The sequence below is a fragment of the Lithobates pipiens genome, unplaced genomic scaffold (genome assembly GCF_037356315.1).
Source record: "Lithobates pipiens isolate NorthernLeopardFrog02 unplaced genomic scaffold, aLitPip1_a1.2 Scaffold_13, whole genome shotgun sequence".
Lineage (NCBI taxonomy): Eukaryota > Metazoa > Chordata > Amphibia > Anura > Ranidae > Lithobates > Lithobates pipiens.
Window position 1 is genome coordinate 154,261,454 of NW_027507718.1, and position 27,678 is coordinate 154,289,131.

At 44.4% G+C, this 27,678-nt stretch overlaps 16 pseudogenes; 3 read left to right on the forward strand and 13 right to left on the reverse strand.

The window, feature by feature from the left end:
- The first annotated feature begins 6,561 nt into the window (after positions 1-6,561).
- On the forward strand, positions 6,562-6,680 carry LOC143979496 (5S ribosomal RNA; annotated as a pseudogene).
- Positions 6,681-14,330: 7,650 nt separating this feature from the next.
- LOC143978741 (5S ribosomal RNA) lies at positions 14,331-14,449 on the forward strand (annotated as a pseudogene).
- A 4,025-nt stretch (positions 14,450-18,474) lies between these two features.
- On the forward strand, positions 18,475-18,593 carry LOC143979755 (5S ribosomal RNA; annotated as a pseudogene).
- A 273-nt stretch (positions 18,594-18,866) lies between these two features.
- On the reverse strand, positions 18,867-18,985 carry LOC143979508 (5S ribosomal RNA; annotated as a pseudogene).
- A 110-nt stretch (positions 18,986-19,095) lies between these two features.
- On the reverse strand, positions 19,096-19,213 carry LOC143979851 (5S ribosomal RNA; annotated as a pseudogene).
- A 108-nt stretch (positions 19,214-19,321) lies between these two features.
- On the reverse strand, positions 19,322-19,440 carry LOC143979864 (5S ribosomal RNA; annotated as a pseudogene).
- Positions 19,441-19,549: 109 nt separating this feature from the next.
- LOC143979493 (5S ribosomal RNA) lies at positions 19,550-19,668 on the reverse strand (annotated as a pseudogene).
- A 325-nt stretch (positions 19,669-19,993) lies between these two features.
- Positions 19,994-20,117, reverse strand: LOC143979782 (5S ribosomal RNA; annotated as a pseudogene).
- Positions 20,118-20,451: 334 nt separating this feature from the next.
- On the reverse strand, positions 20,452-20,570 carry LOC143979312 (5S ribosomal RNA; annotated as a pseudogene).
- Positions 20,571-20,904: 334 nt separating this feature from the next.
- Positions 20,905-21,023, reverse strand: LOC143979313 (5S ribosomal RNA; annotated as a pseudogene).
- Positions 21,024-21,357: 334 nt separating this feature from the next.
- LOC143979500 (5S ribosomal RNA) lies at positions 21,358-21,476 on the reverse strand (annotated as a pseudogene).
- A 108-nt stretch (positions 21,477-21,584) lies between these two features.
- On the reverse strand, positions 21,585-21,703 carry LOC143978375 (5S ribosomal RNA; annotated as a pseudogene).
- Positions 21,704-21,805: 102 nt separating this feature from the next.
- Positions 21,806-21,924, reverse strand: LOC143979404 (5S ribosomal RNA; annotated as a pseudogene).
- A 97-nt stretch (positions 21,925-22,021) lies between these two features.
- LOC143979187 (5S ribosomal RNA) lies at positions 22,022-22,140 on the reverse strand (annotated as a pseudogene).
- A 107-nt stretch (positions 22,141-22,247) lies between these two features.
- On the reverse strand, positions 22,248-22,366 carry LOC143979836 (5S ribosomal RNA; annotated as a pseudogene).
- Positions 22,367-22,700: 334 nt separating this feature from the next.
- LOC143979591 (5S ribosomal RNA) lies at positions 22,701-22,819 on the reverse strand (annotated as a pseudogene).
- Between the last annotated feature and the right edge of the window lie 4,859 nt (positions 22,820-27,678).

Sequence of the window (27,678 nt, forward strand, 5' to 3'; positions counted from 1 at the left end):
ATGGGTATGCAGAGATGGAGGCTAGGGAATCCAGAGAGAGACTGTGTTACACAGAGAGGCTAGAGTATGCACAAGACCGGCTAGTTTATACAGAGAGGCTAATGAGTGCAAAAGGCAGGCTATTTTTTTACAGATAGGCTTGTGTATACAGAAGACAGTCTGGGGAATTCAGTAAGGCTAGTGTATGCAGAGAGGCTGGGACACCGAGACTATTGTAAAAAGAAGGCAGGCTAGTGTATATAGATTACGGGCATGTGTATACAGAAGACAGAGAGGCTAGTCTACATAGAGTGGCTGGTGTACACAGAGAGATTAAAGTGGGGTACCCCCTAAAAAAAAAAAATTTAAAGTCAGCAGCTACAAATACTGCAGCTGCTGGCTTTTAATAATCGGACACTTACCTGCCCCAGGGTCCAGCGATGCGGGGGAACGAAGCCCCCCCCTCGCTCCCCGCTCCGCAGGGCGCCGTGATACGCCGTACAGTCACCTGGGACACATGACAGGTCCCAGGTGAATGTGCGGCGTGAGGGGAAGTGATGTCACCAGCCCGGGCAATGAGGAAGGCAGATTACGAGGGACCCCCTAGCAACCGGTATTTAGAGGTGAGTAAAAAAATTTTTTTTTGCCAATTATTTTTTTTTTTTTTTTTTTACGAATTTTAAGCAGTTTTAATTTTTTGGTGGCAACACCACTTTAATGTATACAGAAAGGCTAGCGTGTAAAGAAGACAGGACTTTATTTTTTGCTAATGCAACTACTTCTGAAACATGTAAAGAGTTACAGTGCTTTTTTCATATTTTGGTGCTGTTAAAAGTGGTGTGTTGTCAGTGGTGATATCAATGTGACAGTTAATGTGGAGAACTACAAATATACAAAATATAGCAAAAGAGTGCGAAGTTTATTTTGTTAAGTCATTGACTGATAGACGTTAAGTAATTGGCCATTATTGGTTTGGCAGTACATGGTTTATTTTGATGTAAGATAGTTTTATTCTCTACTTATAGCCGAGTTTTAGACGACTTATTAGCATTCTTCGCATTATTCATATTTATTATTTAGAGTGTAAGTATTGCAGTGAGACGATATTTCTTTTGAAAGATTTGTATTATTATACATAGCATTGTTAGCAGACCAATAGGACAATTTACATGGCTTAATATTGCAGAGCGTAATTTAACAGGAAAGAGATCCAAAGCATTAGTTGCAGTAGCTTCATAAAACTGAGAAATCATTGCATTACTCTAAATTTAAAAGTTGTTCCGGTAGCACTGAGAAGACGATATTAGATGAGTGATCTACACATTTAGTTTACTATTGCAGAGAGATCCCGGCTAAATGTTAATTTCTTAATATGTGCTGCGTGTAAGGTAGAAATAAGATGGTTTTGTGTGAGTTGGTTTACCAGGATTTAGAGATAGTAATCTGTTTATTCTAATAATAAATATAGCAAAATAACTCAGATTAATATTGAGACAGTATATACAGGTCGGGTTTAAGTGGAAATACACAAAATAACAGCAACGATGTGTGTAGGTTTTTATCAATCAGGTTCATTACGTGTCTTTAATCATGTCGTGAATATACCCCAAATATAGCATAAGGATGATAAAGGATAATAACTGGCATAGGATGACATGGCAAAAAGACAAACTGCATTAGAAATGTGAATATGAATTAGAGATGAAATGTCAATCCCCATTGGTTACTTACAGGTATTAATACTGTTAACACGGCTACGTACAGCAAAGTGTGAGCTAAGCAGCTAAATATTCTGAAATAGCAGAGATTAAGTATTGCAGTTGAAAAGAGATCGGAAGCGTTAGTTGCAGTAGCTTCAAAATGACTGAGAAATCATTTCATTACTCTAAATGTAAAAGTTATCCCGGTAGCACTGAGTGGACGGATATCAGATGAGTGATCGTTGTAGTACAAATTCAGTTTCCTATAGCAGAGAGATACCAGCTAAATGTGAGAAGAGCAATTAAACTGTTCACGGTAGCATTGCATTACTCTTAATATGTGCAGCGTGTAAAGAAGCAATAAGATGGTTTTGTATTATCCTAAAATTAGCAGTATACGTAATAAAGGTGAGTGTGTAACCTGGATTTAGACATAGCAAACTCTACAATCTAATTTAGCAAAATTAGAACGGATAATATTGAGACAGTATATACAAGTCGAGTTTAAGTGGAAATACACAAAATATCTAGCTTACCTTTACATTGTTCAATAGAGCGTTGCAAAGTAATACCAAGGCAGAATGTCGGAATAGCAATTAGATGAGATGATTGCTGTAATCATGAAATATCAGCAACGACGTGACTAGGTTTCTATCGTTTTTCAGGATCCTTACGTGTCTTTAAGGATGAGAAAGTATAATAAATGGCAAAGTATGACATGGCAAAGAGACAAATTGCATTAGAGATGTGAGATAGACATGAAATGTCAATCCCCATTGGTTATTTACATGTAACCATTAAAACAGTTAACTCGGCTACCTACAGCAAAGTGTGAGCTAAGCAGCTAAAGGGTATACATTATTTAAGAGTAAATTAACGTAGCTTGAAAATTCCAACGTGTAAATCGTTCCATTAATTTTGTTACGTACGAAGACGGCTTACACTGACTGTTTTCCATTTCCACTGGAAAGAGAATCCTATTGCATAGAGGTAGCGAGAGATGGTTGCATTACTCTTAATGTGTAAAGGTTTTAAAAAGATGGTTTTGTGTGAATTTTACTTTAACGTAAAATTAGCTGTAGACATTATAACTATGGTTAGGTTTACAATGATTTAGAGATAATATAATAATAATAAGAATAGCAAAACCAATTAGGAAAATATTGAGGCAGTATATATAGGTCGAGATAAGGTAAATACACAAAAAGGGATCAAGGGATAGTTGCAAAGTAATATCCTAATTAAGGCAGAATGTCGGAATAGCAATGAGATTCGATGGTTGCAACATAAAACGAAATGTGAGCACGGCTAAAATACAGAACAACAGTAATTTAAGATTAAAAGACTTAGATTGAAAAAATCTAAGTTTAAATCGTTGAGTAAATCGCCGAGTAAATCGTAAATTTATCAGCTAAGTTAACTCTGAGATTATGATTAATTTCACAGTTCCATTACACGGTCCTTTTCCACTGGTATAGTCAAAATGTAATATCAGTAATTGCTATCAGTAAATGTTAAAATTGTAAGACGGTTTATGGTTATGTGGAATTGATATGGATTTAAAAGCGGTACATTAATTTTCTGAAGCATATGGCAGAAAGACGGCTTACACTGCTTTTCTCACATTTTGCTTCGGTAAAAAGAAATGTTTTGTCACTGTGTTTTAACTGTGACAGTTAAGGTAAGGAAAAAGAAGTAATACAGAAAATAGAATCAAGCAGTGGAAACTTTTATTTGGTTATGTCATGACAGCTGATACTGGTTGAGCAATAAAACTGTTTTATTAAGATGTAAGACTAGTTTTATTCTCTACATATATGCTTTTCAGAGAGCTGTATAATATAGTCGATCAATAGGACATTTAAATGGCTTAATATTGCAGGGAGGAAGTATCGCTGTTCAAAGGTAAGAGATTGAAAGCTTAGCTTGAAAATGGCAGAGAAATAGTTGCGTTAGTCTAAATTTAAAGGATATGCCGGTACCAATGAAAAGCTTATTTTAGACTAGTTGATCTTTGCATTACACAATCCTATTATTATTATTATTAAGATCATAGTGCAGAGAGATACTCAGTTAATGTCAGAGATACTCGGTTAATGTCAGAAAAGCAATAAAACATGTTTACATCGTTAGCGAGCGATAGTTACATTACTCTTAGTATGTGCAGCATGTCTGTTAGCAAATGGATGGTTTTGTGAACATTTTGCATTACCGTACAATTAGCGGTAGAACTCATCGAAGTGAATAGATTTAACTGGATTTTGAGATAGTACTCAGGATGGTGTGTCAGGACTGTCACATACTTAATGTGACAGTTGATGTGGAGAATTACAAATATGCAAAATAGAGCAATTAGAATACATGGTTTATTTTGATGTATGATAGTTTTATTGCATGCTTGATGTGGATGATTAAAATCGTGTAGTGAGTATAATCTATATTTAGCATAAGAATGAAAAGGCATAACATGGCAATGAGACAAACTCCATTAGAGATGTGAGCTAGATGAAATGATAAAATGTCTCTGTATAGCCCAGATTGTCTTCTGTTATCACTTAGCCTACCCTCAAAATTTACTAGCCTCTCTATATACACCAGCATGCTTACACTAGCCGGTCTTCTGCATACAATAGCCTGTCTTCGATATACACTAGCCTATGTTCTGAATACACTGCCCGTCTTCTGTCTTCTGTATGCCCTAGCCTGTCTTCTGTATACATTAGTCTATCTGTATAAACTAACATCTCTGTATACCCCAAACTGTCTTCTGTAAACACTTGTCTCTCTTTATAGCCTGTCTAGCCTTTCTTCTGTACACACTAGCTTCTCTGTATACACTAACCAGGCTTCTATATGCAATAGCTTCACTCTATGCACTAGTCTCTCTGTATAATCTAGCCTCTCTGTATACCCTAGATAGTGTTCTGCATACACTAGCCTCTCCGTAGAAGCCAACCTTTATTCTGTATTCACTAGCCTTTCTTCTGTATGCTGTAATCTTCTATATATACTAGCTTCACTGTACACCCTTGCATCTCTGTAAACACTGTGTAAACTAGCCAGTCTTATGTATACACTCGCCAACTGTATACACTAGACTCTCTGAATACACTAAACCCTCTGTATACCACAGCCGGTCTTCTGTATACACTAGACTGTAAAAACTAGCTAGAATACACCAGCCTGTCTTCTGTACCCACTAGACTCTCTGTATACACTACCCAGTCTTCTGTATACACTGTCAGCTTGGATGTATACCCAAGCCTGTCTTCTGTATACACTAGTCTCTCTATATGCACTGTCCTATCTGTATACACTCGACTCTCTCTATACACTAACCTCTCTATATACACTAACATCTTTGTATATACTAGCCTCTCTTTAAACTAGCCTCTCTGTGTACCCCAGCCTCACTGTTTACTCTAGCATCTCTGTATACTCAAGCCTATCTGCATACACGAGTCTGTATTCTGTATTCACTAGCCTTACATCAAAATAAACCATGTACTCTTTTGCTCTATTTTGCATATTTGTAATTCTCCACATCAACTGTCACATTAAGTATGTGACAGTCCTGACACACCATCCTGACTTATTTCTGTATGCTGTAGTCTTCTATATATACTAGCTTCTCTGTACACCCTTGCATCTCTGTAAACACTGTGTAAACTAGCCAGTCTTATGTATACACTCGCCGACTGTATACACTAGACTCTCTGAATACACTAAACCCTCTGTATACCACAGCCTGTCTTCTGTACCCACTAGACTCTCTGTATACACTACCCAGTCTTCTGTATACACTGTCAGCTTTGATGTATACCCAAGCCTGTATTCTGTATACACTAGCTTCTCTATATGCACTGTCCTTTCTGTATACACTCGACTCTCTCTATACACTAACCTCTCTATATACACTAACATCTTTGTATATACTAGCCTCTCTTTAAACTAGCCTCTCTGTGTACCCCAGCCTCACTGTTTACTCTAGCATCTCTGTATACTCAAGCCTATCTACATACACGAGTCTGTATTCTGTATTCACTAGCCTTTCTTCTGTATGCTGTAGTCTTCTATATATACCAGCTTCTCTGTACACCCTAGCACTGTAACAGTGCTAGGTTTCTGTATTACAGAAACAGAACACCAGCAATAAGGTGTATACTGTGCAGGAGGCACACAACACCCACTGCAGATGCATGTATTGCAGAAATTGAACACCAGTAATAAAGGGTAGCTTCAGGTGTGTACTGTGCAGGAGGCACATAACACCCACTGTAACAGTGCTAGGTTCCCAAGCAGTAAAGACACTGTCCCTGCCTATCGTCCTCTTTCCCTGACCACCGCAACACACTATACAAGGCCGCCGCGCTGGCAGCCTCATATAGTGTGGGGTGTGTACTAAACCCCCCTGAGCTATAATTGGCCACAGGAATCCTACCTGTGGTGAATTGTGGCTCTCCTCACAGAGGATGTCACATCTGTTCTTATTATATAGAACCTATTATGCTCCTCGTAAACTTTTTCAATTTGGCCGGACGCAAGTTGCCCCCGGTGCGGGAACATGGGGGGAGACATGATGCACATGTTTTGGAGATGCCCGAAGTTGATCCGCTACTGGACGGAGGTGACAGGAACCATTGATCGGGTGTTTGGAACCTCCACCAGGATGGTGGAATATTGTCTTCTGGGATTAGTTGAAGGAGTTGGAAACCCGGGAAGCAGCCAGATGGCAGTTCTGAGATGCCTATTTCAGGCAAGGAAACTGATTGCCCAACCCTGCTTAGCCTCCAATGTTGGCAATGACTTGTTTTTTTTCGCTTTTTTCCCAAGATGACCATGTTGGCGTTTGTCAAGATGGTTGAGAGTGCCCAAAGAGATCGCCTATGGCCCCATCACCTTGAAAGTGCCTGATCTTGTCTGATCTCAGAGGCTAAGCATTGTCGGGCCTGATTAGTAACTGGATGGGAGACCAACTGGGAATACCAGGTGCCGTAGGCTTCTTTTTATGTTGTTGGCATTGATATGGGTTTTTTTTTCCGCTTGTTTCCCAAGGTGATCATCTTGGCATTTGTCAAGAGGGCTGAGAGAGCCCAAAGAAATCTCCTACGGCCACATACCCTGAAAGCGCCCGATCTCATCTGATCTCAGAGGCTAAGCAGGGTCCAGCCTGGATAGTACCTAATTACAGGTGCTGTAGGAATCTTTTTATATTGTTGGCTTTGACCTGTTTTTCTTTCGCTTGTTTCCCAAGATGACCATTTTAGCATCAGTCAAGAGTTTTGAGTATGTCCCGAAGCGTTCGCCTAAGGTCACATCACCCTGAAAGTGCCCGATCTCAGAGGCTAAGCAGGGTCTGGGTCCGCCAGGGTCTATGTTGTTGGCGTTGACCTGTTTTTTTTCACTAGTTTCCCAAGATGACCATCTTGGCATTTGTCAAGAGGGTTGAGAGTGTGTAAATAGAACACCTATGGCCACATCACCCTGAAAGCGCACAATCTCATCTGATCTCGGAGGCCTAGCAGTGTACGGCAAGGGGGGAAAAGGGGGGGTGGAAGGGGGGAAAGGGGGAGGGAAAGGAGGGAAGGGAAGGGTGGGAAGGGAGGGGGGAGACAGGGGAGAGGGGACAAACATGCGGAAATGTCAAGTCCTTTAGCGCACTCCCACCAGCAACCACCCGGACCCCATACATTTCAACTCCTCCCCTCCATGGTCACCACATCAAGATGAAAGAGGAGCAGCCCTGGTCGGTGCATGGAAAATCTGGCAGGCAAGGGGCTGGGGCCACCATCCCTCCATCCAACAGGAGACTTCACCCGAGCAGCAGTCCTGGGGCCCGCCAATTAGTGTCTCTCCTGCATCGCCATCGGGGGCTGTGTAGAGCATCCAGACTGCCCAAACAGTAAGGGGTAAATCCTCCAGGGGGGTCCAGAGTCACACTGTGTCTCGTACCAATAGGCTCAATAAATATGTCATCCAGGGTCCCCGAAAGCTGCAGAAGGCAATGTCGGCAAAGAGTAGGTGGGGGCCAGAGGGGGGGGGGGACGAGGGCCGCAACCAGGGGGAGGGGACACATATGCGGGAATGTCAAGCCCTTCCAGTACAGCGCACTAGGTATCACTCAGACCCCCCAAAGTGCAACTCCCCCCTCTAAGGTCAATACTCCAGAAGGGAAGATGAGCCGCCTTGGTCTGTACATGAAAGAACCTGCTGCCAAGGGGTTGGGGCCATCATCCCTTCCTCCAATGGGAGATGCCACCGGCATGACAGCCCCGTGTCCTGTCAAATGGTGCCCCTCCGACAATGGCGTCTGAGTATATGTGGAGCATCCAGGGGGAGGCAGGGACCACCTAAACAGTGAGGGGTAAAGCCTCCAAGGGGGACCGGTGTCAGACAGGAGGATAGCGGTGTCTTGTACAAGTTAATTAATTAGACAAGTCATCCAATGTGTTCCTGTGAGCAGCGGAAGGAAAGGTCGGTAAGGATTATGAATGGGTGGGGGCCAGGGAGTGCATAAAACTGCCACCAGATGACCGGGGCAGAGAGGGCAAGGGGATGAAAGTCAGATCTGGTAGGTGGGGGCGGGGGTGAGGAGTGTCCCTCATATTACTCACGTTGGCCATCCCTTGAAGCTGAGCGCTCTGCATACCCAGGACGTTCTTCTGTATAATCTAGCCTATCTGTATACATTAGCCTGTCTTTTGTACACATTAGCCTGTCTGTATCAACTAGCCGGTCCTCTGTATACACTAGTCCGCCTGTATACACTAGTGTATACAGATAGGCTAGATTATACAGAAGAATGTCCTGGGTATGCAGAGATGGAGGCTAGGGTATACAGAGAGAGAGGCTAGAGTATGCATACTTGCTAGTGTATACAGACGGACTAGTGTATACAGAAGACCGGCTAGTTTATATAGAGAGGCTAATATGTGCAAAAGACAGGCTAGTGTATACAAATAGGCTAGATTATAGAGAAGAACATCTTGGGTATGCAGAGATGGAGGCTAGGGTATACAGAGAGAGAGGCTGGGTTACACTGGTGTATGCAGACTTGCTAGTGTATACAGACGGACTAGTGTATACAGAGAGGCTTGGGTATACAGAGAGCTAATGTATAAAGAGCAGCTAGTGTATACAAAAGACATCCAAGGGTATACACAGGCTAGTGTATATAGATAGGCTAGATTATACAGAAGAACGTCCTGGGTATGCAGAGGTGGAGGCTAGGGTATACAGAGAGAGAGACTGTGTTACACAGAGAGGCTAGAGTATGCAGACTTGCTAGTGTATACAGACGGACTAGTGTATACAGAAGACCAGCTAGTTTATACAGAGAGGCTAATGTGTACAAAAGACAGGCTAGTTTATACAGATAAGCTAGATTATACAGAAGAACGTCCTGGGTATGCAGAGATGGAGGCTAGGGTATACAGAGAGAGAGAGGCTGGGTTACACAGAGAGGCAGGAGTATGCAGACTTGCTAGTGTATACAGATGGACTAGTGTATACAGTAGACCGGCTAGTTTATACAGAGAGGCTAATGTGTACAAAAGACAGGCTAGTGTATACAGATAGGCTAGATTATACAGAAGAAGGTCCTGGTTATGCAAGAGATGGAGGCTAGGGTATGCAGAGAGAGAGGCTTGGTTACACAGACTTGCTAGTGTATACAGACGGACTTGTGTATACAGAGGACTGGCTAGTTTATACAGAGAGGCTAATGTGTACAAAAGACAGGCTAGTTTATACAGATAAGCTAGATTATACAGAAGAACGTCCTGGGTATGCAGAGATGGAGGCTAGAGTATACAGAGAGAGAGAGGCTGGGTTACACAGAGAGGCAGGAGTATGCAGACTTGCTAGTGTATACAGATGGACTAGTGTATACAGTAGACCGGCTAGTTTATACAGAGAGGCTAATGTGTACAAAAGACAGGCTAGTGTATACAGATAGGCTAGATTATACAAAAGAAGGTCCTGGTTATGCAAGAGATGGAGGCTAGGGTATGCAGAGAGAGAGGCTTGGTTACACAGACTTGCTAGTGTAAACAGATGGACTAGTGTATACAAAGGACCGGCTAGTTTATACAGGGAGGCTAATGTGTACAAAAGACAGGCTAGTGTATACAAATAGGCTAGATTATACAGAAGAACGTCCTGGGTATGCAGAGATGGAGGCTAGGGTATACAGAGAGAGAGGCTAGAGTATGCATACTTGCTAGTGTATACAGGCGGACTAGAGTATACAGAAGACCGGTTAGTTTATACAGAGAGGCTAATGTGTACAAAAGACAGGCTAGTGTATACAGATAGGCTAGATTATACAGAAGAACGTCCTGAGTATGCAGAGATGGAGGCTAAGGTATACAGAGAGAGAGGCTAGAGTACGCATACTTGCTAGTGTATACAGATGGACTAGTGTATACAGAGGACCGGCTATTTTATACAGAGAGGTTAATGTGTACAAAAGACAGGCTAGTGTATACAAATAGGCTAGATTATAGAGAAGAACGACCTGGGTATGCAGAGATGGAGGCTAGGGTATACAGAGAGAGAGGCTGGGTTACATAGAGAGGCTAGTGTATGCAGACTTGCTAGTGTATGCAGACGGACTAGTGTATACAGTAGACCAGCTAGTTTATACAGAGAGGCTAATGTCTACAGAAGACCGGCTAGTGTATACAGATAGGCTAGATTATAGAGAAGAACGTCCTGGGTATGCAGAGATGGAGGCTAAGGTATACAGAGAGAGAGGTTGGGTTACAAAGAGAGGCTAGTGTATGCAGACTTGCTAGTGTATACAGGCGGACTAGTGTATACAGAGAGGCTTGGGTATACAGAGAGATAATGTATAAAGAGATGCTAGTGTATACAAAAGACAACCAAGAGTAGACAGTGAGGCTCGTGTATACAGAAGACCGGCTACAGAGAGGCTAATTTGTACAAAAGACAGGCTAGTATATACAGATAGGCTAGATTATACAGAGGAAGGTATGCAGAGATGGAGACTATGGAATCCAGAGAGAGACTGTGTTATACAGAGAGGCTAGAGTATGCAGAAGACCGGCTAGTTTACACAGAGAAGCTAATGCGTACAAAAGGCAGGCTATTTTTTACAGATAGGCTTGTGTATACAGAAGACAGTCTGGGGAATTCAGTGAGGCTAGTGTATGCAGAGAGGCTGGGACACCGAGACTATTGTAAAAAGAAGGCAGGCTAGTGTATATAGATTACGGGCACGTTTATACAGAAGACAGAGAGGCTAGTCTATATAGAGTGGCTGGTGTACACAGAGAGATTAATGTATACAGAAAGGCTAGCGTGTAAAGAAGACAGGACTTTATTTTTTGCTAATGCAACTACTTCTGAAACATGTAAAGAGTTACAGTGCTTTTTTCATATTTTGGTGCTGTTAAAAAGTGGTGTGTTGTCAGTGGTGATATCAATGTGACAGTTAATGTGGAGAACTACAAATATACAAAATAGAGCAAAAGAGTGCTAAGTTTATTTTGTTAAGTCATTGACTGATAGACGTTAAGTAATTGGCCGTTATTGGTTTGGCAGTACATGGTTTATTTTGATGTAAGATTGTTTTATTCTCTGCTTATAGCCGAGTTTTAGATGACTTTATTATTAGCATTATTCGCATTATATTCATATTTATTATGCAGAGTGTAAGTATTGCAGTGAGACGATATTGCTTTTGAAAGATTTGTATTATTATACATAGCATTGTTAGCAGACCAATAGGACAATTTACATGGCTTAATATTCCAGAGCGTAATTTAACAGGAAAGAGATCCAAAGCGTTAGTTGCAGTAGCTTCATAAAACTGAGAAATCGTTGCATTACTCTAAATTTAAAAGTTGTTCTGGTAGCACTGAGAAGACGATATTAGATGAGTGATCTACACATTTCGTTTACTATTGCAGAGATACCGGCTAAATGTTAATATCTTAATATGTGCTGCGGTGTGTAAGGTAGAAATAAGATGGTTTTGTGTGAGTTGGTTTACCAGGATTTAGAGATAGTAATCTGTTTATTCTAATATTAAATATAGCAAAATAACTCAGATTAATATTGAGACAGAATATACAGGTCGGGTTTAAGTGGAAATACACAAAAAAACAGCAACGACGTGTGTAGGTTTTTATCAATCAGGTTAATTACGTGTCTTTAATCATGTAGTGAATATACCCCAAATATAGCATAAGGATGAGAAAGGATAATAACTGGCAGAGGATGACATGGCAAAAAGACAAACTGCATTAGAAATGTGAATATGTAAAAAAAAAAAAAAAGAAATGTGAATATGAATTAGAGATGAAATGTCAATCCCCATTGGTTACTTACAGGTATTAATACTGTTAACACGGCTACGTACAGCAAAGTGTGAGCTAAGCATCTAAATATTCTGCAATAGCAGAGATTAAGTATTGCAGTTGAAAAGAGATCGGAAGCATTAGTTGCAGTAGCTTCAAAATGACTGAGAAATAATTTCATTACTCTAAATGTAAAAGTTATCCTGGTAGCACTGAGTGGACTGATATTAGATGAGTGATCGTTGTAGTACAAATTCTGTTTCCTATAGCAGATACCAGCTAAATGTGAGAAGAGCAATTAAATTCACGGTAGCATTGCATTACTCTTAATATGTGCAGCGTGTAAAGAAGCAATAAGATGGTTTTGTATTATCCTAAAATTAGCAGTATACGTAATAAAGGTGAGTAGGTAACCTGGATTTAGACATAGCAAACTCTACAATCTAATTTAGCAAAATTAGAACGGATAATATTGAGACAGTATATACAAGTCGAGTTTAAGTGGAAATACACAAAATATCTAGCTTACCTTTACATTGATCAATAGAGCGTTGCAAAGTAATACCAAGGCAGAATGTCGGAATAGCAATTAGATGAGATGATTGCTGTAATCATGAAATATCAGCAACGACGTGACTAGGTTTCTATCGTTTTTCAGGATCCTTACGTGTCTTTAAGGATGGGAAAGTATAATAACTGGCAAAGTATGACATGGCAAAGAGACAAATTGCATTAGAGATGTGAGATAGACATGAAATGTCAATCCCCATTGGTTATTTACATGTAACCATTAATACAGTTAACGCGGCTACATACAGCAAAGTGTGAGCTAAGCAGCTAAAGGGTATACATTATTTAAGAGTAAGTTGACGTAGCTTGAAAATTCCAACGTATAAATCGTTCCATTAATTCTGTTACGCACGAAGACGGCTTACACTGACTGTTTTCCATTTCCACTGGAAAGAGAATCCTATTGCATAGAGGTAGCGAGAGATGGTTGCATTACTCTTAATGTGTAAAGGTTTTAAAAAGATGGTTTTGTGTGAATTTTGCTTTAACGTAAAATTATCTGTAGACATTATAACTATGGTTAGGTTTACAATGATTTAGAGATAGTAATCTCTATAATATAATAATAATAAGTATAGCAAAACAAATTAGGAAAATATTGAGGCAGTATATATAGGTCGAGATAAAGTGAATACACAAAAGGGATCAAGGGATAGTTGCAAAGTAATATCCTCATTAAGGCAGAATGTCGGAATAGCAATGAGATTCGATGGTTGCAACATAAAACGAAATATGAGCACGGAACGGATCAAGGAGAGGGACCATTACTGGCTGGCCACTCTCCTTGATCCACGGTACAAGGGTAAGGTTGCCGACCTTATCTTGCCATCGCCTTGTAGACACCAACACACTACACAAGGCCGCCGCGCTGGCAGCCTTATATAGTGTGGGGCGTGTACTACACAGCCTGAGCTATGATTGGCCACATGCATCTTGCCTGTGGCCAATCATGGCTCTCCTCGTTGCCGGCGCTGTGATTGGCCAAGCAGTGCATGCTTGGCCAATCATGAGCCAGCAATGCACTGCGATGGCGCAGTGCATTGTGGGCCGTGAGCGCCACACGAATTTGGCACGAACGGCCCACAGAGTTCTGGCTTTGCCAAACGGGCGAACAGCCGATGTTCGAGCCGAATACACACGAAGCTTATCCCTAATGTACATATGTTGACATTGACAGATCTTTCTAGCTACAGGGACCTGTAGTCAGGATGTACACATTATGTATATGGTTTCTGTTTGTGAAAGAAAATATATAAATCATCTTTTTTTGATACCACATATTTATTTGTACAAAGCCCTTTTCCAGGTGTATTGCCTTTTTCCCCTTCCCATTTTTGCTTATGGGATGCCCTTGCTCCTGGGTGCAGGACCAATTTTTGTTTTTCTAGATGATGGGGACATGGCTGCTTTTAAGAGGGAGGAGAGTATAGCACCCTCTAGTGTGAGAGTAGAAAAAAAGCATATTTCTGGCCAGGAATAACCTGAATCATTAAATTGGGTCTGGGTTACTAGAGGCCAGGGCTGGATGACTCCTCTTGGCAGCTCTCTGGTGCCTCCCCATGGTGTCTAGAAGGTTGAAGAATCTTCTAGAACTAGAAGGTAGGGGTTAGGAAGGGCTGACATGAATGTTTATGGGGTCCCCAGAAGTGGGTTGGCAAAGGACTGAGACAACCCCATAAATAGACATGGGCCATACCAGCAGGGGAGTTGGGTGGAAGATGGAGAGGCAGTGCTGAGGAGAGGCTGTTGGTGGATCGCCTATGGCCACATCACCCCGAATGCGCCCAATCTCGTCTGATCACGGATATTAAGCAGGGTCGAGCCTGGATAGTACCTGGATGGGAGACCGCCTGGGAATACCAGGTGCCGTAGGCTTTTTCTTAATATGTTGTTGGTGACAACGACCTGTTTTTTTTCTCTGCTTGTTTGCCGAGGTGACCATCGCGTTTGTCAAGAGGGTTGAGAGTGGCCAGCAAGATCGCCTATGGCCACATCACCCTGAATGCACCCGATCTTGTCTGATCTTGAATGCTAAGCATGGTCAGGCCTGGTTAGTACCTGGATGGGAGACCGCCTGGGAATGAACAAATGAATGAAATACTTGTATAGTACACAATGCGAACTGAATCGCCTCTAGGCGCTGTGGCGAGTTTTAATCATCTGCTAAAAGAGCAAGGTCTTGAGTTTTTTCCTAAAAGCCAGGTGATTTTCTTCCAGGCGGATGTTGATTGGTAGAGCATTCCATAGCCGAGGCCCTTGGACAGCGAATCTCCGATCCCCCTTGGATTTAAGACTGCGGTTTGGTGTGTAATGATTTATTTTCTCCATTAGGTATTGCGGGGCTTCTCTATGCACGCATTTGTGGGTGAGGCAAAGGGTCTTGAACGTGATCTGTTTTTTTACGGTTAGCCAATGTAAGCTCCTCAGCGAAGGATGGATTCTCAGGGTTTTTTTCCTGTTATCAGCCTTGCCACCGTGTTTTGGATCAGTTGTAATCGCGCAAGTTAATATTGTGGTAATCCTATGTAAAGCGAATTTGCGTAGTCCAGTCGTGAATTAATGATTCTTTCAACTACTTCTGCTTTGTCATTCTTTGGGATAAAAGGGATGAGTCTGCGAAGCATGCGCAGCAGATGGTGAGATCCACTGACTACTGCTCCTATTTGCGCATCCATTGACATTTGTGCGTCTAAAATAACCCCGAAACTCTTTGCTTTGGTCTTTGGGTAGATAGTCTGCCCAAAGACGGTTGATGGAGACCAGGAGGTTTTGGTTTCGGGCTTATGATTTGGTTGTAAGATAAGAAGCTCTGTCTTTGATTCGTTCAGCTGGAGGGAGTTAGTGGTCATCCAGTCCTCTATTGATTTGAGGCAGTTTTCAAGTTGTTGTTGGTGATCTTTTTTTCCATTGATCCGGAAATAAAGTTGCGTCAGATCTGAGCATCTGATGATTTGAAGGAGTGGGCGAATGTAAATGTTGAAGAGAACGGGTGACAAAGGAGAGCCTTGAGGGACTCCGCAGGTGACTGCCTGAGTTTCGGAGAGGAATTTTCCTAGTTTCACTGTCTGTGACCGATTTCCTAGGAAGGACGCAAACCATTGGAGATCTATGTCTTGGACTCCGGCTACTTCTGTGAGGCGGACAAGTAGAGTATTGTGATCTACTGTATCAAACGCTGCACTTAGGTCTAGCAGTACGAGGCGACGCGGCTCTCCGTCTTCTGCTGCTTCAAGGGCGTCGTCCGAAATCTTGAGGAGAGCTGTTTCTGTTCCATGACCCGGACGGAAGCCTGATTGCAGCGGGTCCAGGAGTTTGTGAGTATCCAGGTGGAGTTGTAGCTGATGTACTACAGCTTTCTCCATGATCTTAGAAATGGTGTTGAGGCTTGTAATTGGCCTACGGTTGTTTGGATCCTGAGGGTCCAGGTTTGGTTTCTTGAGCAAAGGTTTGACAATGCCTTGTTTGAGGATGCTGGGAACAATCCCTTTGTGGAATGATCGGTTTATAAGGTGGGTTATGGTTGGAGCCACGATGTCGGAGCATTCTTTCAGTAGTTTTGTGGGGATGATGTCAATAGGTGAGGTACTGTCACGCAGTTTATTAATGATGTTTTTTGCGGTGTCTACGGTAATTGGGGATAGTGAAAATTTTGGCGGTTGTGGTATGTTGGTGCAGACATCCTCTTTATGTATTTGCTGGGTGAGGTTGGATGTTTTCTTCTGACAGATTGTTTCCCAGATGGTTTTGACTTTATCAATGAAAAAATCCGACAGTTTGTCACAGTAATCCTGGAATTCACTTTCTGGGGGTTCTAGGCACACCGGATTCATTGATTGATTAACCAATTTAAACAGTTCCCGTGGTTTGTTTGCGGCCGTTGAGATTGTATATGAGAAGTGGTCCTTTTTGGCTTTGAAGATTGCTTTCCGATAATTCTCTGTGAGACCTTTGTAGTTAAAATGGTTTTCCTCAGTGGTATTTCTTCTCCATGTTCTTTCCGCTCTTCGGCGTTCTTGCTTTAGTACGGCGAGGGAGCTATTAAACCATTCAGAGTTTTTCTTCCTGATGAGAGCCCTGTGTTTTGGTGCTACCAAGTCTGCTGATTGCAGCAATGCCCTGTTCAGGGAGTTGAGTGTTTCCTCCGAAGAGGGGTTTAAGGTTATTGTAGTTATCTTGTTTGACAGAGTGGATTTGAAGGATTCAGAGTACAGTTTTTTATGCAATCTGGTCCAGTGCGTTGTTGTTACAGGATTCCGTTTTTCGTTGGTGATGTTGGTAGCGATTTTGAATTTGATGGCGTGGTGATCCGTCCATGGCAATGTTATGTTGTTGAGTATGTTGACGTCAATGTTCTGTTTGAAAATGAGGTCCAGGGTGTGTCCTGACCCATGCGTGGGAGTCTTTATCAGTTGCTGGAGACCCAGTTCTTTTAGTTGATTGATGCAGGCAGTCGCGATGGGGTCTTTGGGCTCGTTTGCCCAAAGGTTGAAATCTCAGAGTGCCAGGAAATTTTTGAAATTTAGGGTGTGTATTGCGAAGGATTCTGTGAGGGGTGAAAGAAGATTGGACTTTGGTCCCGGTGGTCTGTAGCACAGTAGAATATGAGTGGTGTCATGAGTCATGGGGTGTTGGTTGAAGATGTAGCATCAGGGTTTCCATAAAAGGCACTGGGTTCTGAGATGATGGTTTAGTGAGATCCAGGTGACCTTTAAAGATCACTGCTAGGCCTCCTCCTTTTTTCCCTATCCGGTTTTCGGTTAGGATCCTGTAGTTTTCCAGCACCAATTCGGTGAGGATGGTGTTGCAGTCAGAGGTTAACCTGCTTTCGGTGATGAAGAGGCAGTCTACATTGTTCTCGATGATGAAGTCGTGTACTTCCAGTCTAACTGCAAACCTGGTGTTAATCTAATTGTAGTGGTCGACTAGATGTCTTCCTGTGCTTGGGAGCTGCTTGTCGTCCAGTTTTTAATAGTTGTTCTCTTCGAAGTATTTTTTGTATGGAAGATGGCAATGTGGTGTTGATGTTCCTGTCTGTGCAGAACTTCAGCTGAGTATTTGAAGTGGCGCATGGTTTGTGGATGCAGTTGATGGTACTAAGATGATGATCCTGATCAGGGTATTGATCCTGAGGAGGGGCTAGGTATCAGACTTGCCGCCGTGCTTGAGGCTATTAGCGCGCAAGTTGATCAGGGGATACCTATATGGATGCGGAAGGAGTTGTTGTATTGGGTTGCTGGATATTCCGGCTACCTTTACTTGAGGTGAAGGTCTCCGCTCAGAAAATAAGTCTGGCTGTGATCTGGAGTAGTTGTCCTAGGATAGCAGGAAAAATGGAATGGAGACCGGAGGTAGGGGTATGCTAACCTACGGTTGTTCCTGATTGTTCCAGAGGAAGGTGAAAAAAACCCTTGGCAGTATCAGCCAAACTTGCCAGTGGGGCAAAAATTCCTTCCTGACCCCCGTAGGTGGTCGGACATGGTCACTGGAACAATCACTGGGGGGGGGGAGTGGAGGTGCGAGCTTACCTGGCTGCGGTGGTCCCCGTTAAACACTCTGGTTCCGGGGAATCTGGCTTGCTGTCAGCCTGACGTTTCTGGAGAGCTGTCTGGTTGCCCCTTGCAGTGGGATCTTTAAAATGGAGGTGGGATAGAGGTTAAAGACTCCTGTCTTAACTCCTGTTTTCAACTCCTCGTTATTAACTCTCCACTTTAGTTCAAAAATCCACTTATGTTCACAAAATCCACATGCAAGCCACCATCATGGAGCAAGCTGAATACCAGGTGCCGTAGGCTTTTTTTTAATATGTTGTTGGCGTCGATGACATGTTTTGTTTTTCTGCTTGTTTGCAGAGGTGACCATCTTGGCATTTGTCAAGAGGGTTGAGATTGGCCAGCAAGAATGCCTAAGGCCACATCACCCTGAATGTGCCTGATCTTGTCTGATCTAGAATGATAAGCAGGGTCGGTCCTGGTTAGTACCTGGATGGGAGACCGCCTAGGAATACCTGGTGCCATAGGCTTTTTTAATATGTTGTTGCCGTCGACGACCTGTTTAATTTTTCTGCTTTTTTGCCGAGGTGACCATCTTGACGTTTGTCAAGAGGGTTTAGAGTGGCCAGCAAGATCGCCTAGCATCCTGCTTAGCATCCAAGATCAGATAAGATCGGGCGCATTCAGGGTTATGTGGCAGTAGGCAATCTTGCTGGCCACTCTCAATCCTCCTGACAAACGCCAAGATGATCACCTTGGCAAACAAGCAGCAAAATAAAACAGGTCGTCGACATATTAAAAAAAGCCTACGGCACCTGGTGTTCCCAGGAGCTCTCCCATCCATATACTAACCAGGCCCAACCTTGCTTAGCATCCGAGATCAGACGATATCAGGCGCAATCAAGGTGATGTGGCTGTAGGCGATCTTGCCGGGCCACTCTCAACCCTCTTGACAAACGCCAAGATGGTCACCTAGGCAAACAAGCAAAAAAATAAAACAGGTTGTCGACGCCAAAGAAATATTAAAAACAAAGCCTATGGCACCTGGTCTTCCCAGGCGGCCTCCCATACAGGTACTAACCAGTTCCGACCCTGCTTAGCAATCAAGATCAGATGAGATCTGCGCATTCAGGGTGATGTGGCCGTAGGCTATCTTGATGGCCACTCTCAACCCTCTTGACAAACTCCAAGATGGTGACCTCGGCAAACAAGCAGAAAAATAAAACAGGTTGTCGACGCCAACAACATATTAAAAAAAAGCCTACAGCACCTGCTATTCCCGGGCGGACTCCAATTCAGGTACTAACCAGGCCCGACCCTGCTATGTATCCCAGATCAGATGAGATTGGGAACATTCAGGGTGATGTGGCCGTAGGGGATCTTGCTGGCCACTCTCAACCCTCTTGACAAATTGCCAAGATGGTTACCTCAGCAAACAAGCAGAAAAATAAAACAAGTAGTCGATGCCAACAACATATTAAAAAAAAGCCTACGGCACCTGGTATTACCAGGCAGTCTCCCATCGAGGTACTAACGAGGCCCGACCCTGCTTAGCATCTGAGATCAGATGGTATCAGGCGCATTCAGGGTGATGTGGCCATAGGGGATCTTGCTGGCTACTCTCAACCCTCTTGACAAATGCCAAGATGGTTACCTCCGCAAACAAGCAAAAAAGTAACAGGTCGTCGACGCCACCAACATATAAAAAAAAAAGTCTACGGCACCAGGAATTTCCAGGTGGTGTCCTATCCAGGCCAGACCCTGCTTAGCATCTGAAATCAGACAAGATTTTGCACATTTAGAGTGATGTGGCCGTAGGCGATCTTGCTGGCCACTCTCAACCCTCTTGACAAACGCCAAGATGGTCACCTCAGCAAACAAGTATAAAAATATAACAGGTCGTCGACGCCAACAACATATTAAAAAAAAAAGCCTACGGCACCTGGTATTCCCAAGCGGTCTCCCATCCCATCCAGGTACTAACAAGGCCTGACCCTGCTTAGCATTCAAGATCAGATAAGATTGGGTGCATTCAGGGTGATCTGGCTGTAGGCACTCTTGCTGACCACTCTCAACCCTCTTGACAAATGCCAAGATGGTCACCTCGGCAAACAAGCAGAAAAATAAAACAGGTTGTCGACGTCAACAACATATTAAAAAAAAGCCTACAGTACCTGGTAATCCAGGCGATCACCCATTCACGTACTAACAAGGCCTGACCCTGCTTAGCATCCGAGATCAGACGAGATCGGGCGCATTCAGGGTGAATTGGCCTTAGGCAAACTTGCTTGCCATTCTAAACCCTCTTGACAAACACCAAGATGGTCACCTTGGTAAACAAGCAGAAAAATAAAACAGGTCGGTGACGCCAACAACATATTTAAAAAAAGCTTACGGCACCTGGTATTCCCAAGTGGTCTCCCATCAAGGTACTAACCAGGCACAGCACTGCTTAGCATCCAAGATCGGACGAGATCGGGTGCTTTTAGGTTGATGTGGCTGTAGGCAATCTTGCTGGCCACTCTCAACCCTCTTGACAAACGCCAAGATGGTCACCTCTGCAAATAAGCAACAAAATAAAACAGGTTGTCGACGTCAACAACATATTAAAAAAAAGCCTACAGTACCTGGTAATCCAGGCGATCACCCATTCACGTACTAACAAGGCCTGACCCTGCTTAGCATCCGAGATCAGACGAGATCGGGCGCATTCAGGGTGAATTGGCCTTAGGCAAACTTGCTTGCCATTCTAAACCCTCTTGACAAACACTAAGATGGTCACCTTGGTAAACAAGCAGAAAAATAAAACAGGTCGTTAACGCCAACAACATATTTAAAAAAAGCTTACGGCACCTGGTATTCCCAAGTGGTCTCCCATCAAGGTACTAACCAGGCACAGCACTGCTTAGCATCCAAGATCGGACGAGATCGGGTGCTTTTAGGTTGATGTGGCTGTAGGCAATCTTGCTGGCCACTCTCAACCCTCTTGACAAACGCCAAGATGGTCACCTCTGCAAATAAGCAACAAAATAAAACAGGTTGTCTACGTCAACAACATATTAAAAAAAAGCCTACAGTACCTGGTAATCCAGGCGATCACCCATTCACGTACTAACAAGGCCTGACCCTGCTTAGCATCCGAGATCAGACGAGATCGGGCGCATTCAGGGTGAATTGGCCTTAGGCAAACTTGCTTGCCATTCTAAACCCTCTTGACAAACACTAAGATGGTCACCTTGGTAAACAAGCAGAAAAATAAAACAGGTCGTTGACGCCAACAACATATTTAAAAAAAGCTTACGGCACCTGGTATTCCCAAGTGGTCTCCCATCAAGGTACTAACCAGGCACAGCACTGCTTAGCATCCAAGATCGGACGAGATCGGGTGCTTTTAGGTTGATGCGGCTGTAGGCAATCTTGCTGGCCACTCTCAACCCTCTTGACAAACGCCAAGATGGTCACCTCTGCAAATAAGCAACAAAATAAAACAGGTCGTCGACGTCAACAACATATTAAAAAAAAGCCTACGGCACCTGGTATTCCCAGGCGGTGTCCCATCCAGGTACTAACCAGACCCTACCCTGCTTAGCATCCGAGATCAGACGAGGTTGAGCGCATTCAGGGTGATATAGCCGTAGGCAAAGTTGCTGACCAAACCCTCTTGACAAACGCCAAGATGGTCACCTCGGCAAACAAGCAGAAAATAAAACAGGTCGTCGATGCCAACAACATATTAAAAAAAAGCCTACGGCACCTGGTATTCCCAGGCGGTCACCCATCCAGGTACTAACCAGGACCTGACCCTGCTTAGCAATCGAGATCAGATGAGATCGGCACATTCAGGGTGATGTGGCCGTAGGGGATCTTGCTGGCCACTCTCAACCCTCTTGACAAACGCCAAGATGGTCACCCCGGCAAACAAGCAGAAAAATAAAACGGGTCGTCGATGCCAACAACAAGCCTACGGCACCTGGTATTCCCAGGCAGTCTCCCATAAAAGTACTAACCAGGCCCGACCCTGCTTAGCATCCGAGATCAGACAAGATCAGGCGCATTCAGAGTGAGGTGGCCATAGGTATTCTTCCTGGCCACTCTCAACCCTCTTGACAAATGCAAAGATGGTCACCTCTGCAAACAAGCAGAAAAACAAGACATGTCGTCGATGCCAACAACATATTAAAAAAAATCTATGGAACCTAGTTTTCCGAGGTGGTCTCCCACCCAGGTACTAACCAGACCTGACCCTGCTTAGCATCCGAGATCAGATGAGATCGGACACATTCAGAGTGATGTGGCCATAGGGGATTTTGTTGGCCACTCTCAACCCTCTTGACAAATGCCAAGATGGTCACCTCGGCAAACAAGCAGAAAAATTAAACAGGTCGTCGATGCCAACAACATATTAAAAAAAAGCCTACGGCACCTGGTATTTCCAGGCAGTCTCCCATCCAGGTACTAACCAGTCCTGACCCTGCTTAGCATTGAGATCAGACGAGATCGGGCGCATTCAGAGTGATGCAGCTGTAGGCCATCTTGCTGGCAACTCTCAACCCTCTTGACAAACGCCAAGATGGTCACCTCGGCAAACAAGCAGAAAAATAAAACAGGTTGTCGACGTCAACAACATATTAAAAAAAAGCCTACGGCATCTGGTATTCCCAGGCGGGCACCCATTCAGGTACTAACAAGGCCCGACCCTGCTTAGCATCCGAGATCATACGAGATTGGGCGCATTCAGGGTGATGTGACCTTAGGCAAACTTGCTGATCACCCTAAACCCTCTTGACAAACGCCAAGATGGTCACCTCGGTAAACAAGCAGAAAAATAAAACAGGTCGTTGATGCCAACAACATATTAAACAAAAAGCCTACGGCACCTGTTATTCTCAAGCGGTCTCCCATCAAGGTTGACGTTTCGCGGCGAATTTCGGCTGTTCGCGGTCCGCCCGTTCGGCCGACTATTGCCGCTGTTCACCCGGCGGACTTACGTGTTTACTGTGTAAAAGAACTTTGACCTATGATGACACATCCATCATGGGGTACAGGACAGCCAATTGAGACATTACAGCACATGGACACTTGGACATTCCCCCTAACTTATAAATAGACCCGATCTGGCGGCCATTTTACATTCTTTCTTCTGTCACTATAGGGAGAGGTTGCTGTGTGGAGCAGGGAGAGACTGCAGTGACCCAAATTGCTAGCTATTAGGTCCACAAAAGTTCTTTTAAGGACTGGTATGGTATAGGTGTAGTTCAGGATATAGGTTTGAGGCACTGCTATTCAAGTCATTGTTGCTGCAGATTGTCTTTTGTCAGGGCTGAGAGAGGGACAGGACGCTGTGTGCAGCAGGGACAGTCAGTTTAATCATTAGCTGCTACTATTAGGTCCACAAAAGTCCTTTTCAGGACTGGTATGGTAAAGTAGTACAGGATATAGTTTTGAGTGCTATTCAAGTTATTATTGCAGGAGCCTGTGTTTTGTCAGTTTAAATAGGGACAGGCAGGAAGCTGTGTGTGGCAGTGAGGGACAGTCAGTTTAATCAGTAGCTGTTACTATTAGGTCCACAAAGGACCTTCTTTTCAGGACTGGTATGGTAATAGGCTTGTACACGTATAATATTCTTTCTTCCAAATATAGAAAGAATATTATACTTGACTGCTGCCCTTCTGCTGCAGTAGTCCTATATGAGTATAGGGACTGAGGTACGGTCTGCTAATCACAACCTACTATTTGCACAAAGGTCCTTCTAAGGACTGGTAAGGTATAGAGTACTATAGTATATAGGGTTGAGTGAGGTACAGTCTGCTAATCCTTAAGGACTGGTATAGGTCCACAATATATAGGGTTGAGGTGCACTACTGCTGACTGCTTCCCTATTCTGCAGCAGTCCTTTATGAGTATAGGGACTGAGGTACAGTCTGCTAATCACAACCTACTATTTTCACAAAGGTCCTTCTAAGGACTGGTAAGGTATAGCGTACTACAGTATATAGGGTTGAGTGAGGTACAGTCTGCTAATCCTTAAGGACTGGTATAGGTCCACAATATATAGGGTTGAGGTGCCCTACTGCTGACTGCTGCCCAATTCTGCATCAGTCCTTTATCAGTATAGGGACTGAGGTACAGTCTGCTAATCACAACCTACTAGTTCCACAAAGGTCCTTATAAGGACTGGTAAGGTATAGTGTACTACAGTATATAGGGTTGAGTGAGGTACAGTCTGCTAATCACAACCTAAAAAGCACACCGTACTATATGCCCGTACCCTCCTGTTTGAACAGGTTGAGCGGTGTCATATTTTTGGGGCCCAGCAGCAAGTTGCTGGTATCAGTGCTGCTGTTAGTGCTCTCTATCTCGGTGCTGGTGTCAGTGCTGTATATCACGGTGCTGGTGATCATCTCCTGCGCCCTCTTCTTTGCCTACCCTGACCTTCCCTCGCCTCCATTGTCTCAAGAGTCCTGAATTGTCAGAATTTCACATATAAAAAAGAATGCTTGTAGTTGTCGATCCCAGATTCACCTCATACATGTGTTATGTCACGGTGCTGGTGTCAGATCACTCTATCACGGTGCAGGTGTCAGTGCTGTATATCACGGTGCTGGTGATCATCTCCTGCACCCTCTTCTTTGCCTACCCTGACCTTCCCTCGCCTCCATTGTCTCAAGAGTCCTGAATTGTCAGAATTTCACATATAAAAAAAAAGAATGCTTGTAGTTGTCGATCCCAGATTCACCTCATACATGTGTTATGTCATTGGCCATATGGTGGGACTATGTGTGCACAGCTAGTAATTATTTTGTGGCTGCAAATATGACCTGTAGGTTTGTAAAGTTCACCATCCCTGTGCTGTGCTGACTTCCTCCTGGGGCTGTACCTCTGCTGTGCATATTATGAGAGGCTCCCACAATCCCTGTGCTATGCTGACTTCCTCCTGGGGCTGCTTATTATGTGCAGCTCCCACCATCCCTGTGCTGACTTCCTCCTGGGGCTGTACCTCTGTTGTGCATATTTTGAGGGGCTCCCACCATCCCTGTGCTATGCTCATTATCAGGGGCTCCCACCATCCCTGTGCTATGCTCATTATGAGGGGCTCCCACCATCCCTGTGCTATGCTGACTTCCTCCTGGGGCTGCTCATTATGAGGGGCTCCCACCATCCCTGTGCTGACTTCCTCCTGGGGCTGCTTATTATGAGGGGCTCCCAGCATCCCTGTGCTATGCTGACTTCCTCCTGGGGCTGTACCTCTGCTGTGCATATTATAAGGGGCTCCCACCATCCCTGTGCTGTGCTGACTTCCTCCTGGGGCTGTACCTCTGCTGTGCATATTATGAGGGGCTCCCACCATCCCTGTGCTATGCTCATTATGAGGGGCACCCACCATCCCTGTGCTATGCTCACTATGAGGGGCTCCCACCATCCCTGTGCTATGCTGACTTCCTCCTGGGGATGCTCATTATGAGGGGCTCCCACCATCCCTGTGCTGTGCTGACTTCCTCCTGGGGCTGCTTATTATGAGGGGCTCCCACCATCCATTTGCTATGCTCATTATGAGGGGCTCCCACAATCCCTGTGCTGTGCTGACTTCCTGCTGGGGCTGCTTATTATGAGGGACTCCCACCATCCCTGTGCTATGCTGACTTACTCCTGGGGCTGTACCACTGCTGTGCATATTATGAGGGGCTCCCACCATCCCTGTGCTATGCTGACTTCCTCCTGGGGCTGTACCTCTGCTGTGCATATTATGAGGGGCTCCCACCATCCCTGTGCTATGCTCATTATGAGGGGCTCCCACCATACCTGTGCTATGCACATTATGAGGTGCTCCCACCATCCCTGTGCTATGCTGACTTCCTCCTGGGGCTGCTCATGAGGGGCTCCCACCATCCCTGTGCTGTGCTGACTTCCTCCTGGGGCTGCTTATTATGAAGGGCTCCCACCATCCCTGTGCTGTGCTGACTTCCTCCTGGGGCTGCTTATTATGAAGGGCTCCCACCATCCCTGTGCTATGCTGACTTACTCCTGGGGCTGTACCTCTGCTGTGCATATTATGAGGGGCTCCCACCATCCCTGTGCTATGCTCATTATGAGGGGCTCCCACCATCCCTGTGCTATGCTCATTATGAGGGGCTCCCACCATCCCTGTGCTATGCTGACTTACTCCTGGAGCTGCTTACGGTGCAGGTGTCAGTGCTGTATATCACGGTGCTGGTGTCAGTGCTGTATATCACGGTGCTGGTGTCAGTGCTTTATGTCACGCTGCTGATGTCAGTGCTCTCTATCACGGTGCTGGTGTCAGATCACTCTATCACGGTGCAGGTGTCATTGCTGTATGTCACGCTGCTGATGTCAGTGCTCTCTATCACGGTGCTGGTGTCAGATCACTCTATCACACTGCTGATGTCAGTGCTCTCTATCACGCTGCTGATGTCAGTGCTCTCTATCACGGTGCTGGTGTCAGATCACTCTATCATGGTACAGGTGTCATTGCTTTATGTCACGCTGCTGGTGATCATCTCCTGCACCCTCTTCTTTGCCTACCCTGACCTTCCCTCTCCTCCATTGCCTTCATGCGCTCCACAGTCCTGAATTGTCACAATTTCACACATAAAAAAATGAATGCTTGTAGTTGTCGATCCCAGATTCACCTCATACATGTGTTATGTCATTGGCCATGTGGTGGGACTATGTTTGCATAGCTAGTAATTATTTTGTGGCTGCAAATTTGACCTGTAGGTTTGCAAAGTTCGCCTCCCATTGAAGTCAATGGGGCCCGTCGCGAACGTTACGGTTCGTGAACTATCGGCCGCATTCGCGGTCCGCGCTCGCAAAACGTCCCGTCTGAAGTTCGTCCATCACTACTAACCAGGCCCAACCCTGCTTAGCATCCGAGATCGGACGAGATCGGGCGCTTTTAGGGTGATGTGGCCGTAGGCAATCTTGCTGGCCACTCTCAACCCTCTTTACAAACGCCAAGATGGTCACCTCTGCAATCAAGCAAAAAAATAAAACAGGTCGTCGACGTCAACAACATATTAAAAAAATAGCCTATGGCACCTGGTATTCCCAGGCGGTTTGTAGGAGGGGGGTACTGGGGGGTAGGTTTGGGTGGGCCTAAAAATCATATAAATCATGGCTCCTGGATCAGGGATAAGGCTAGTAAGGGGGTATCACTTGATAAATTGACCACCCAATGCCTGCAATATTGTAAGGTAGGGAACGGCCCCTGCTTTCAGGGTAGTATGATGTTTACTAAAGTATATAGAATTACTAGCTCCTCTATGATGATATGAGGTCTGCAATATGAAGAATAGTTCATATAAGTCATAGAGGTAAGTGCCAATATAAATGTCGCAGCAGGGCACAAGATCGGATCAGTCACTAAAATATACCAAGTGCTCCGTTCGATTTATACTTTACCGATAGGTGTCTCGGGTCCTTCTGGGCGCTCATTCGGCCGTGGTAATGTTCAGTTAGAGAGTAAAAAGCTACAACTATATGGGATCCAAGCAGGAATGGAGTCTAGTTGAGTGTGTGTGTTGAATGCTCTCTCGTCTGACGGGTTGGAGGCCCAGGACTGCTCCAGGTAGAAATCATGGTGGTAACCGGAGTCGG